The following is a 14452-nucleotide window of genomic DNA, read 5'->3' as shown; positions in this document are numbered from 1 at the left end:
TTCCGGGGCTGGAAGATCTGCGGCAAAGGGCACTTTCGGCAAGGCCACGCCCTCCTGGGCCTGCCTTCCCGGCCATGTAGAAACCCATGGCCCAGTGCAGGCCGCAGGGAGGAGACGCTGGACTTCCGGCGGGTTTCTCCTGTTTACTTCCCAGTGACAACCCCACAGGGACTTCCGGAACAACAAAAGAGCCTTGCAAGAGTCAATGCCACCCTCTAGGTCACACGGACACTGGTAAGACCCGAACTGTGCCAGGCACTTTTCATTCCCTGGGGCAACTGCAGTCTTAACGAGTCACACAGGTGACAAGCTGGAAGACAACTAGACTACAAGGCTAGAGATGCTAGCTACGCAAGCATCTCAGTCGCCATACACAGGAACTATATTCTTTGTATTCTTTGTGATAAATAAACGCCCTCCCCAAGGGTAGCAAAGTTATGAAAGTGTCCTGTAAGGGTCATCCTGGGCCCGCTTGAAGGATACGTCTATCTTCGTTCCAATCAGCTAGGACCTAGGAGTCATTTTCATAGGTATTAAATATGGAAGCTCGGCGGGATGGATAGGAGTTATACAGAATACTAAAGGTCATCTACAATTTTAATGATAGGAATCTGTGAGCTACAACTCTTTATCAATTGAACACTCCCTTTATTTTTGTTACTGTCCCTACCTCTTGAAACCCACCTTTACAAAATACAACATGGTCCAGCCTGTCCTGCAGCTGATGTGGGATGTGACTCAGAATCTTGTGCTCAGGCACCTTGAGCCAGGCTTTAATTGGGAACAAGCTACAAGGTGCAGTAGAATTAGCCATGGTGACCAAAGTCCAGTGTTCTCTGCCCTTGTCGCTGGGGAGAGACTGTAATTTCCAGAGGGCGGAGGTGATCGGGACAGCCATCACATACTACAAACTCGGCCTAACGTTAGCAAGAGAGCAAAACTTGTTGAGAAGTACACGTTGGATTTTTATCAAAATGGTAATAATTGGTGATGTAAGACCCAAACAGCTCTTGGGGAACCATAGAGCGGTGAACACTGACCAGTGTATAATTATATTCTCTAGTTTAGGTCAAAGACATCGTGAATATTAATTTGCCTCCATATCTTTTTACAGAAAAGAAAAACCATTCGTCCTCTTATTTCTCTGTTACATCTTAGTGGAAAATGCCAGAATATCGTCTACAGATAAAAGAGGAAGTGTCAGCCCTGGGGGTAAGAATTAGGCGCTACTTGAGTGAATAAATACCTGTAGTGTCACAATTTCTAATTACATCAGGGAGGAGGGCATGACTCCTCTATCGTAGACTCCCCAGATGCAGCACAGGTAAGCCAAGTGTCCTGTGAGGGCTACGGAGCACCCTCCACCTGCGGCCAGAGCACACCGCTGTGTATTAAAGTAGAAATGAGGAATCCAACATCATCAGAATCTGCTTATCGTTTAGAAACTCTGCCGAGAGCCTGAAACTGGGTAGAGAAATCTCTTTTTCTAGCTACAGATCATTTTAACCTATGCTAACTTAGCCCTAGCGGCGATGGTCAAAAGCAGCTGACTGCCACAGAGCTCGGTGGCCCATGTCACTGTGAGGCTCCGGTGCTGTGCTCTGGGCAGGCCGCTTCCTCCAGGTGACGCCTGGAGCTGCAGCAGAGACCCACCTTCACAACCTGATGATTCCGTGTCATCATCCGCTGACCTGTTGCAGGGTAGGGCCACCCCAGGAGCCAAATCAGCAGGACTGAGAACATTCCAGAACATTCCAAAGCATCAAAGGGTGAGGGGCAGGATCTAGAATTAGTGAGTTCAACAGGGTCACAGGATGGTGTTTCTGTGTGGTAGTGACGAACACGTAGAAGTCAGTATTTTAAATGAAATGCCACCTACAGAAAACATGGACATAACTCATGATTCTAAAACTACAAAATACTGATGAAAGAACTAAAAGTAGGTTACATACATGAGAGATGCTTGTGGATCGCAGAACTCAACACAGTAAGGATGTAGTCTTCAACCTGACACGTGGACTCGCCACAGTCATTAGCAGCATCTTCTGTAGATGTACGTGTTAACAAGATTATGTAAAATTTATAAAGAAAGACAAACCAGTCTCGGAGATTCCTCAAAGAGTTAGCACGGGAAGTCCCACTCAAGCCAGCTATTCCCCTCCTGGGCATTTTTCCAAAAGAACTGAAAGCGTCAGACCACAGCGATGCATGCGCACCGTGTTTGTAGCGGTGTGATTTGTCGTAGCCAAATCTTGGCAACAACCCACGTGCCAGAAACTGAAGAGTGGACATTTTTCCACAGTGGAGTATTGTTCAGCTATAAAAAAAAATGATAAATTTGAGGCTTTTATAGGTAAATAATGCCACTAGCACTGTATCAGTAAATGAAATAAATTAGAGCCACATGTATAAACATCGGATTATCTCACTAGTGTAACGACCTGAAAGATTAAATAAAATCTGAAAGGTACAATAGATACTGTGAAAGGGAAAGAATCTGTTCAGTGGGAAGGAAAACCTGGAGGAAAAGGACAAAATAAAGAAGGAAAATATGTATTTATGTATATATGCAGGATAACTTGGGTAATTGTAGTGCTGATTTCTGGTGGTCTACTGAAAGGAGCAGTTAGTGCTTTAAAAAATGTTATTCTTATTTTTTTTACTTTTTAATTTCTTATAACTTTTTAACCAATTTAGCAGGTTTATAGCTGGTAATGTAAACAACTAATTTGAAGATAGTGCTGCTGTGCAATATAGCAGCAACTGTCGAATTCCTATTACTTTGTTTAATGAAATTTTGTATCATTTCTAATGTGTTTTTTTCTAACATTTTGCATTTTTTTTTATTTTAGGGAAGGGTCTACAAGGTTGTCAGGGTCTCACTATTAGATCAGACCCGTGGTGATCCGCCTGTTTACAGCCTCCCAAGAGCTGGAATTATGGGCGCGCGCCACCACTCCCAGTCTCAGTCGACATCTCAGCGCCCCCTGAGGGCGGGCCAGGCATGGCGGGCCCGGGGAGCGAACCCCCGGCCCCTGCATCTGCTCACAGGCACTTTAATCCACTGAGCTATTTGGCCGGCCCTCTGTATTCTTTAAAATTGTTTTTTACATTTTAAAAGAGGAAAGACAAAAATAAATCTAGTATTTTTAAAAAGAACAGTACTGTGGAAAATGACACTATTTTAAAATATTACATACCTACAGTTATAGAAGAGCTAGGTGACTTTGATAAATGTAATTCACTGGAAGAAATGTAATATTCTCAACAAACCAAATAGCTGTTGTTTAAAGAAAGAAAGAATTTTAAATTTCCCACCTTATATAAAAAATTAATTCAAGTGGATCATGCACATAAATATTAAATGTAAAGCTATAACACCTTCAGAAGAAAGTATAGAGAAAATATTCGGTATCTAATAAGGAGTTTCCGACATAACACTAACAGCATGGTCTACCCATGAGAGGAAGAAATCAGCACTTTTTGTTTTAACATTATTGTTCTAAGAAAGACTTAGGAGGACAAAAAGGCAGGATTCTGCACACTGTAGATCTGACAAAAGATTTATATCTAGAAGTTGTATCTTAAAACTCAATTGATGCAATTTTTAAATAAGCAATAGATGTAAAAAGACAGTTCACTGAAGAAAACATAGAGATGGCCAATAAGGACATAGGAAAATATTTGACATTGTTAGCTACCCGGTAACTGAAGAGAGACTATGGGGTCAGCAAGATAGCTCAGCGCCTGGTTAGGCCAACTCGGGGACCAGGGTTTGATCCCTGACGCCACGTGTGGCACCAGCCCTGGCCCCTGGTGTGCTGAGCCAGCCACCGAGTTCGGGCGTGGTGGTGCACACCTATAGTCCCAGAGCTGGGGAGGCTGAAAACAGGAAGACCACTCCGAGTCTGAGCTATGTAGTGAGACCCTGTACCAAATACATAAATTTAAAAAGAGAAAGAGAGAGAGAGCCTATGATGAACTATTATTGCACAACTAACAAATCAACTAAGATCAGAACTAGTAGCATGCCACGTGCTGGACAGGGAAATATGAAGCTGGTGCAGCCCTCAGGACACAGTATGGCAGATTCCTTAAACAGCACCCCGACGCTTACCAGTGAGCCCAGCAAATGCTCACCCAGCCCTTATGCCACTCATCTGATGCCTGCACAGACAGTGACAGGGACAAGACAGAACCTATCACACTGCCGCTTATGAAAGTACAGGCAGCGATATGATAAGAGGCTACTCAGAAAGGAGAGAACAGACTAGGGTGGTACATGCAGCACCAGGGTTGATCTCAAGGGCAGTATGCTGAATGTGAAAAGCCGGTCTCAAGAGACACCTAATAAGTAGTGACATTTATCTGACATCCTCAAGACAACAGAAGTACAGATGTGGGGAAGAGAGTAGTGACCACAGAAGTCAAGGGTGCTGACGGGGAGGACAGCGAGGGAACAGCACGAGGGAGGTGTTTGCGTAACGGAATAGCTGTGTACTTCGTGATGGCCAGTGACCCACAGGTACACACGTGGGACGCACCTGACAACTGTGCACACAATACTATGTCAGGGCCACACTCCTCATCCTGACACTGTGCAACAGTCGCGTGAGATACAGCGATGCGAGGGGCCCTTGCCGTTATTCAGCCTGGCATTCCTTGATGTGTGTTCCTTTCAAAAGTTGGACCAGAACGCGAAGTGATCAGTAATCATGTTCTTCTCTCCAGATGATTCAAGTAATGAATGGCATGTTTATTAATCTTCTGGGACTTCTCTGGAGATATTTATTCCTGACACAGATGACTGCGTTTAGAATGTCTGCATACATTCCTGTTGCGGTACTAATGGGGTACCCATTTTGGTCACCATTTTGGGTAAGTAAATAATCCAACTCCTAATCCCTATTTGCTAACTTCTTCATTGCTTTTTTTTTCCCCCCAGAACCAGGGATTGAACTCAGGCCCTTGCACTTGCCAGGCAAGTGCTTATTCTGCTGAGCTATCTCCTTGGCCCCTAGAAATAAAAATATTATTATATTTATTTTTAAACATAAAAATAAAACCTTTTAAAACAGGATAATAGGAGGGTAGCAGTAACTGATGCATCCTCTTCACAGTGGTTCCTCAGAGTACAAGACATAGGCATGAAATATTGTCCAAATAGCTCTACCACAAAAGCTCTGTTCTCAGTGAACTAAGAGAAGCCAGCTGTGTAACTATCTCAACGATCGCGTGTGTGTGTGTGTGTGTGTGTGTGTGTGTGTGTTTCCCTCTTAACTTCTTTCCTTTCCCCATCCCCTATCATAGTCTCTTTTCTTTTCTTTTTTTTCTGGTTTTTTTCAAATGTTTCCTTGAGTGTAGACATCTGGAGTACAGTGAAACACGCATAACCTGCAGATTCAAAAGGAGCAAGCCCCTTGTCCTCACCGCCAGACGTGTCAGGCTTGGCCTGCATGGCACGGATTAATGACGTATCGTGAGAGCAACATGGTTCTGGAAAAGCCTCTACAGTTGGAAGTAGGGCTTTAATCACGTGAAAAGCCAGGCTGTTCGCATTTAGTAACACGTTTCATTGGAAGCGCACAGTATTTTATAATTCAAAAACAAACAAAAATAATTTCTTTGTAGAAGATTTCCATTACCCAACTTTGTCCATTCAGTTTTCAGAATTTTTAATTAAAGAAAACCATATTCCTTTTGTAAATTGTATGTTTATCTGAGAAATAAGTAAAATTTTCTACTTCTTTTTTGGCTGCTGAGGTGTACTAAATTTAAAGAAGATAATATCTCCATCTTCAACAATATAATTTCTGCCTTGCTGTCTGTATTTTCCAGCTGCCTTGGCTGCATTTTCAGAACCTTCTTCTTTAAAATCTCCATTCATATTTCATTACTTCAGCCGCAATGAATCCCTCTTCCGAATCTGTGTGAATCTCCCCGGCAGCCTGAGGAGCCCTCGTCCCTTTCCTGATGGTCCATGCACACACTTCCTCTGGGCCTGCAGTGAAAGCGTATTCTAGTTGGAATGTTGAAACCCAGCCTCAGTGCTCTTTGGCAAAGCACTTTGTGTCGTGTGCACTTCCAGACCCTGCAGTCTCCTCCGCACTCGATTCTTGTAACTCGAGTTCCAAGGCCCCACCAAGAGGCAGGAGCAAGGCACCTGCGGCGTACCTGCCCACCCACTCTTTAATTTTCATCGACCATTTGTTTTTCTTTTTAATGTAGTCTTTTTCAGAAAGATTAGCCAACTAGACTATCGATTCTGAAGTCAAAAATAAGTGTTTATTCAACACTTCAATGTCTGTCATTCCAATCATGATCGAAGCAGACAGGTTTCTTTTTATCTAGAACGCAGGATTTGACTTTGCACAGTACATCATATTCGGATTTTAGTTTCCTACCTCCTCCTCTCACAGCCGCTTTTCCAGTTTATCTATGATGGGCCCGGTCATCTCCTCATCTTTAAGCTGAAGCTCTTCGTGAACTATTTCTGTATCTCGACTGGGACCTACGCTTCCTTCCACACGGGTGATAGCATCATCTTCAAAAATCACTTGTAGCCCAGGCTTGCTTTGAGCTCACAGTGATCCTCCCTCCTCAGCCTCCTCAGTGCTGGGGTTACAGGCGTGCACCACCATGCTCAGCTTGTTAGATGAAAGAGCCCATCTCAGGCACTAATGTGAGACAGAAAGCCGTGTCCCAAGCCCTGCCCGTTGTGAGCTCCCTTCACAAGGCCAGCGATAACCACCACATTCAGAAAGGCAGAAATTTTGCTTGCTGGTTTGTGATACTGGCAAAGAAAGTCAAATCAGAATGGAAAGTTTTCTGCTGAAGCCTATTTGTTAATACATTAAAGAAGGTAGATTTCCCAACATTTGGCAATCCAACAATACCAATTTTCAGTGAAGTTCCAAATCTTCTGATGATTGGGGGTGGTTTAACTCCATCACCTCCCTTTTTGGGGGGCATCATGTTCCAGAAGGACGTTGACACACCATAGTTTCTCTTTTTTGCAGGGGGAACAATTTCTTCCCAATTCACAATTACTATTGTACATTTTAAATCTCACTGACTCATTCAGTTTCTCATATTAGGAAGATATTATGTTGTTTACACATGTGAGTCTGATTTTGTTCGCTTACAAGTATGGTCTCAAGTTGCACACATTTACCTGTAAAAGTTTATCCTTCTTTATGGCTGAGCAGTACTCCATTACATTTAACACAGAGACACACACACACACACACACACACAATCTTTTTCTATCTATTCACCAGTTGATGGGCATTTGGGTTTGGGTCTTTTCCAAGATTTAGCTATTAAAAATTGGGCTGTTATAAACATGTGTGCACATATAGCACTGTGGTATGATGTTTTGAATTCCTCTGGGAAGATACCCAAAGGGGAATAGCTGGGTAAAATGGAACCTATAATTCTAGTTTTTTAGGACTCTGCACACTGATTTGCATGGTGGTTGAGCCAATCCATACTCCCACAACGGTGCAGAAAGTTGCTTTTTCCCCGCAGCCCTGCCAGCATTTGATACTGGCTGACTGCTTGATGACAGGCATTCTTTCCAGGAGATGGAATTGCAGAGTTGTTTTAACCTGCATTTCTCAAATAAGCAATGATGTTAAACATTTTAATACATTTGTTTGCCATTCATATTTCTTCATCAGAGATGTATTCATCTCAGATGCCCATTTTTTTACTTAGGTCTTTAAATTTGGGAGGTCTGGGGTTTTTTTAATTCATTATATGTTCTAAATATAAGTCCTTTGTCTGAGGGACAACTTGCTGTAATTTTTCCCACTTGTGGGCTGGCTTTTTACTCTGTTGGTGATTTCTTTTGTTGTGCAAAAGCTGTCTAGTAAGGTGAGATCCCATTTTTGTGATTCTTTGAAGTATTTCTCACACAGTCTAGATTTTGTTCATGAATTCTCTGCCAACATCTATGTCTTCAAGATCTCTACTTATTTTCCCTTGCAGGAGGTTTAGTGTTTCTCTTTGAATATTTAGATCTTTAACCGATTTTAACTTTAGTTCAGTGCATGGTGCTAGACATGGGTCTTGTTTTAGTCTTTGGCATGTGGAGAGCCAGGTTTTCCAGGGCCATTCATCAAAGAGATTCTCTTTCTTCCAATGGACATATTTGACTCCTTTGTGAAAGATCAGGTGGCTGAGTGTGTTTGGAGTTGTGCCTGCATCTTCTACTTGTTTCACTGATCCTCAGGTCTGTTTTCTTCCAACCCCATGCTGATTTTATCACAGTAGCTTTGTAGTATAATTTCAGGTCAAGGCTTGTGATGTCACCTGACTTCCCTTTGTTGCCAAGAGTTGCTTTTGCTAATCTAGGTCTTTTCTGTTACAAACGAATTATTGGAATGTTTTCTCCAGTTCTGTGAGAAGGCTAATGGCATTTTGATTGGGACTGCACTGAACCTGTATGACAGTTTTGAAGTATGAAGGCCCACCAATTAAAATGTGATATTTACACATTTATCCAATTTATTTCACTTAAGAATATAGTCATAACATGCATCCCTATATCTAGAAATGTCTCAGGTTTATCTTTCTTCATGGCTGAGTAGTACTCTACCATCACATCTTTTTTATCAGTTCCTCAGTTGATGGGCATTTAGTTTTTGCCCAAGATTTTGCTATTACAAACTTTGGTGCTCTAAACATGGGTGTGAATGTATTGCTATGGTGTAATGCTTTTAATTCTCCTGGAAAAAAAATTAAACTCAGAAGGGGAATATCTGGGTCAAATGGAGCCTGTAATCCTAGTTTCCTGAGGACTCTCCACACTGATTTCCTCAGTGGTTGCACCAGTCTACACTTCCACCAACAGTGGACAGTCCCATCAGCATTTGTTATTGATTGCTTGATTATAGCCATTCTTTCTGGGGTGAGATGGAACCTGTCCATTTCTTCTGTGTTTTCCATCTTATTAAAATACAGGTTCTCACAGTAGACATTGATGGTCTTCTGGATTTTCTGCAGGATTGGTTGTAATTTCTCCCTTTCCTTTCCTAATTGCTTGAATTTGTGCTTTTTCTTTCCTCTTTTCGATGAGGTTAGCTAACAGTTTATTAATTTTATTTATTCTTTCAAAAAACCAACTTTCCAATTCATTGATTCTTTGTATTGCTTTCTCCATCTCAAATGCATTAATTTCTGCTCTTGTCTTTCTAATTTTCTCCCTTGTGTGAGTTTTGTTCTTAGTATATGTGCTGCCAAAGTGAGCCCTCCTTTGAGCTTTGAGTTTGATTTGTTCTTCTTTTTTAAGAAGTTTGAGGTTCAACATTGAGTTATTCATTTAAACTCATTCTGTTTTCCTGATTTTAGAGTTCATTGCTACAAATTTCCCCCACAGGACTGCTTTCCTTGCCTCCCATAAGCTCCAATATGTTGTATCAGCATTATCATTTCATTGTATATATTGTTTAACTTCATCTTTAATTTCCTTGTAACCCGTTTGTTGTTCAGAAGGGTGTCTAGTTGATCTACACTTGATTTTATTCAAAAGGCCGAGAAGTGAAGCGTCTAATTGATCCATCTCTTTGTGAGAGTGGGGCCTTAAAGTCCCTCAATACAATTATGTTAGTGCTTATTTGGTTTTTCAGTTCTGATCCTGTATTTTACGTAATTGGGTGCACCAGTGTTCAGTGCATATGTAAGTGTGTGATCATTATCGCTTCTTCTTGGAGTTTTCCCTTAATAAGTGTGCAATAACTTTCTTTGTCTCTTTTGTCCTACAAATAGAATAGCTACCCCTGCTTTTTTCTGGGTTCCTGCTATATGGAGAATTATTTTCTATCCTTTGCCTTTTAATCTATGAATTTCTTTTTGGGTTAAATATGTTCACTCAGTGCAGCATATTGTTGGATCTTATTTCTTTTCATTTTTAATAAATGTTTATTGTTGTTGTACTCCACTCCATGGTAACAAAAACAAAACACGTCACTTACAAGAGTATTAAAACATAAAATAGCGATAAATTTCACGAATCTTGTTTCTTGCTCCACTCTGCTGGTCTGTTTCTTTTGATGCGTGAATTGTACTTTTTCATTTCATTCAATGACTATCTGTGACTCAGGCAGTGTGCCAAAGAAAGAACACCAGAAATCCATGATCCCCATTCCCAAGCAATCCATTCTTACATCTAGTTGAAAAGAACTAATCCAATATGGAAAAAAAAAACCCTTTAGATTCTTATCAGTAACATCCTTTCATAAGAAGAGTCTATTTTAATACAGAGACACTCTCTCCATTAGCACCACTGGTAGGGTGCCCATGGGGCATCTTGAGCAGACAGAAAATTGTTGGTGCCTGTCCTGTCACCTACATATGAGTACCATGCAGTCTGCCAATGAGGCAAGTATGATGAGAATGCAGAATTGATGAGGGAAGGATGTGAAACAGAGGTCTTGTACAGAAAAAGACAAATAGAATCTTTGTGCTACATTGGTCCAAGAAGGACTTGATGAAATTGAACAGAAATTCATAATTTTAGAACGTTTGACAGAATGATGATTATGTGCCCTCATCCCTAAGTGAGGCTAATCTAAAAGGAAGCATATTTGGTAGGTGATGGGCCACAATGTCCCAAGTGAAACTCACAATAATAATAAGGGTAACAATAATTCACCTGAAGACCGGTCATTCGACCAGTGCTTGCTGCCATCCCCACTGTTCATTGCTGCGGAAGGTGCTTGGGACACATCGCCAACAAAACAAACTCCAGTCCTGATAGAGAAGTCACCATCGCAGTAGGCGGTAAGGCGGTAGAAGAACAAAGGAATGAAGAGGAGGGTAAGAGGGCGATTCTGGTAAAGGGATACAGGTGCTTGCTTTACATTGTCCAGTTGCAGTAGGATTGCGGAAAAGTGACTTTGTTGCTAGTCTCTGTTGTATAAGAAACCCCACAAAACCCGTGGCACAAGACCCCCGGCATCTGTCTTTGTTCACACACACTTGGCAGAAACTCAGCTACCAAGGCTGGCATCAGGCACAACTGGCTTCGGGCTACTGATGGCCCCAGATCTGCTCCAGGAATAGCTCACCGTGCTACACCTAAAGCAGTAGCTACAGGAGGCACGTTCTTCTCAAGAGGAACGTGAGGCGACCAGAGGCAACCTGCCCACACAAGAGCACCTCATGCCTCGGCGTGGGCCGGCTAACTCCTAGCCAAAGCAAATAAGGTGGTCACATTTTAAATTAAGGGACAGAAAGCAAAGCTCAAGCACCATGGGGCTATGGCAGGTATATGTAAATATGCAAGTTTCTTAAAATTTATTTTTGGATAAATATTAAAAATTGCCCTGACTAAACTTTCAAGTATTATGTTTTAAGTAGGAGTGGTGATAGTGGAGATCTTTGTCTTTCTTTTAATTTTTTTCTCTTTTAATTTTAGAGAAAAATGCTTTCAGGTTTTCCCCAACTGATGTAGTATTGGCTGTGGGCTTGTAGTAAGTGGCTTTTCTCTGTTTAAGATACTTCTTCATGTACTTTCATTGGGTTTTTATCATGAGGGACTCTTGGGCTCTTGTGACAGCTTTTGCCATGCCTATTGAAGTGATCAAGTGATATTTACCCTTGATTTTATTTATGTAGCATATTACATTTACTGATCTGCTTAGGCTGAATCATTCCTGTGTCCTTGGGATGACACTAACTTGGTGATGGTGAGTGACCTTTTCGTGTGCTGCTGGCTTCCTTTTGCAAGTATTTTATTGTGGAGTTTTGCATCTGTGTTCATCAGTGACACTGGAAAATCTGGGCTACTCAGTGACTTGTGTATCCTGCGGACAGTCCCAGAGCACGGGCCAAAGCTCTGTGTGTGCAGCCCACATTTTGCCAGCATGGCTGGCCGGGGTCTGTGTTCTGCTGTGCTGCGCCTCAGGGCCTCTGAGCAGACTGGAGGGCGAAGGGCGCACACAGGCTGCCTTGTGTTAGGGCTGCGAGCGCCCAGCCAACCATTGCTGACACACGCCGTCCTCCTGAGATCCTCCCAGGACGGAGCTCAGAAGCTGAACCCAGAGCTTTGGTCTTCCTCCTAGTACACTACATCCCAGCCAGCTCTTGCCTGTGTCCTGCCTCGCAGATGCCCACTTCTTTCCTGTAATCATGGTGGAGTTCTATCTTGTAATCATGGAAAGCATGGGGATTCTCTGAGCTTGGGCAGAGGGAGTCCTCAAAATGATCTCCAGCCCTAATGCAGGTCTGTTTCTTGTTTTCTCTACCAAGACAGAGAGAGAGAGCTCACAGGATGGCTTCCCAAACCAGCCTTGTCTAAGTCTGTTGTTTAGGATAAATATCACCGAGAGGCTTGTGAGTGCAGGCTGCCTCCAGGTCTCTGTCTTCTGACTGCTTCTTTTTTAGTAGTTTTTGTTTTGGTTTGGTTTGGTTTTTAAGTAACATAGATAAAAGTCTAAAGTTTTAATTGTACAACCCAAATGTCACAAAGTGCTTACGTCAATGTAATAAGACCTAGATTCAAAAAAATTCCATCACCTCCAAAGAAGCTTTTATGCTGTTCTTCCTAGCCTAACCACGAACTTTTATTTATTTATTTATTTATTTAGTACAGGGTCTACAGGGTCTCACTACAGATGGGACTCATGGTGATCCTCCTGCCTTCATCCTCCCAAGCGATGGGATTACTGGCGCACGCCACCACGCCGTCTTAACTTGACTTTTAGTAGTACGTTAGCCTTAATCTGTCATTTACAGCACAGTGGTACCATATAGCTACCGCATGAGCAAGGGTGGAAAGCACACTGAGTTGAGCCAGGAAGCCAGACGCAAAACTGTGCACGTTAGGATTCCACTCAGCCCGAGGACTGAGACTCTTGGGTCCCTTCAGGCCTCAGGCACTGGGATGCTTCCACGTTGCCTTGCTAAGCCGCGTGTGCATGCCCTTCACTGGCCCTGTAGGAGACCTCTTGTAGGTAGGCCCACGGAGGTGCAGTGACTAGGTCTTCGATGATGTATGTGTTCAGCGTTAGCACAGAATGCTAACTGTTCCCAAGCTCTTTTACCAATTTATATTTGGGCCAGTTCTTTTACTTTGTAGTTGTAGTTTTCAGGGTTTTTTTTTTTTTTCTTGTTTATTTGTTTGTTTTTGGAACTGGGGATCAAACTCTGGACCTTGTGCTTGCTAGTCAGGTGCTTAAGCCTCTGAGCTATCTCCCTGGCCCTGATTTTCATTTTCTTCCTTTATCTTTTTTTTCCTTTTTAAATTTCTTAGTTGTTTGGGATCCTTAAGCATGCACAAAGCTTTGAACAAGAGGGTCCGCTGAGGAACCGGGCGCCTCCAGGCGTCCAGGTAGGCCAGAGCTGGAAGGCCTCCGGCCGTCCACATCCCGGGCAGAAGCGCTCCCCTTGTCAGTCCCGCGGCGCGGTACGGACGCCCCCGCGCCCGCGGCCACCTCGCCCTCCCCACAGCCGTCCGGGACCCCCGAGGTCTCCAAAGTTGATCTCCAGCTGAGACGTGACACCATCTGCAGGCTTCCGGGAGAGACGGTCCCTCACGGAGTCTCCAGCGCGAGCCGCTTCACTCTTTGATTTATGAAGAACAAATCCCTTCTTCCACTGTCCACCAGCACCTTTGTTCGGTTTCTGAATATTAAATTCTACTTTTGTCCGGTCTTCGTTTTGGCTCGCCTTCCACCCATCCAAAGTCATCTCTTTTGGACCCTCTTCCTTAACCTCCTCGATTTCGTTCTCTTTATTTTCAGAGTCTGCCACGGGGCGCCTTCCACCTTCAGGTGTTTTACTTCAGTCACATTCGATTGATCCAAGTCAGTTAATCCGTCTTCGACAGTCTCCATTTGTGAGATCCGCTGCCTCCTCGTCTGTCCTCGTGCTTCAGGCCAGATCTATCGCTTCCGCTCTGCCTACCAAATTCCCGCTTGTCACGAGCATCAAACCCATCTCCTTTGCTCATGCCCCAGCCACGGCCACCTTGCCCTCTTCCAAGGCCACCACGTCCTCCAATAGGCCAGTCAATAATGGGTCCATCAATTGAAAATCCTCCTCCTCCACCCTTTCCTTCAAGTGGCTTTTCAAATCTTCTGTCATGAGGTGGTCACCAATCCATCTCCTATGGATTATTTCCCCTTCCCCCTGTCTCCTATGGATTATTTCCCTTCCCCCTGTCTCCTATGGATTATTTCCCCTTCCCCCATCTCCTATGGATTATTTCCCCTTCCCCTTGTCTCCTATGGATTATTTCCCCTTCCCCCATCTCCTATGGATTATTTCCCCTTCACCTGTCTCCTGTGGATTATTTCCCTTCCCCCTGTCTCCTATGGATTATTTCCCTTCCCCCCTGTCTCCTATGGATAATTTCCCCTTCCCCCATCTCCTATGGATTATTTCCCTTCCCCCCTGTCTCCTATGGATTATTTCCCCTTCCCCCATCTCCTATGGATTATTTCCC

At 43.3% G+C, this 14452-nt stretch overlaps 2 pseudogenes; both read right to left on the bottom strand.

Moving 5' to 3' along the window:
- Positions 1 to 5654: 5654 nt before the first annotated feature.
- On the bottom strand, positions 5655 to 6972 carry LOC101567467 (annotated as a pseudogene).
- A 6299-nt stretch (positions 6973 to 13271) lies between these two features.
- LOC101588864 overlaps positions 13272 to 14452 on the bottom strand; it is a 1674-nt pseudogene continuing 493 nt past the window's right edge.

Source organism: Octodon degus, unplaced genomic scaffold (genome assembly GCF_000260255.1).
Source record: "Octodon degus isolate 3935 unplaced genomic scaffold, OctDeg1.0 scaffold00279, whole genome shotgun sequence".
Lineage (NCBI taxonomy): Eukaryota > Metazoa > Chordata > Mammalia > Rodentia > Octodontidae > Octodon > Octodon degus.
The sequence above is the reverse complement of the archived record's forward strand: the minus strand, read 5'-3'. Positions and strand labels throughout refer to the sequence as shown.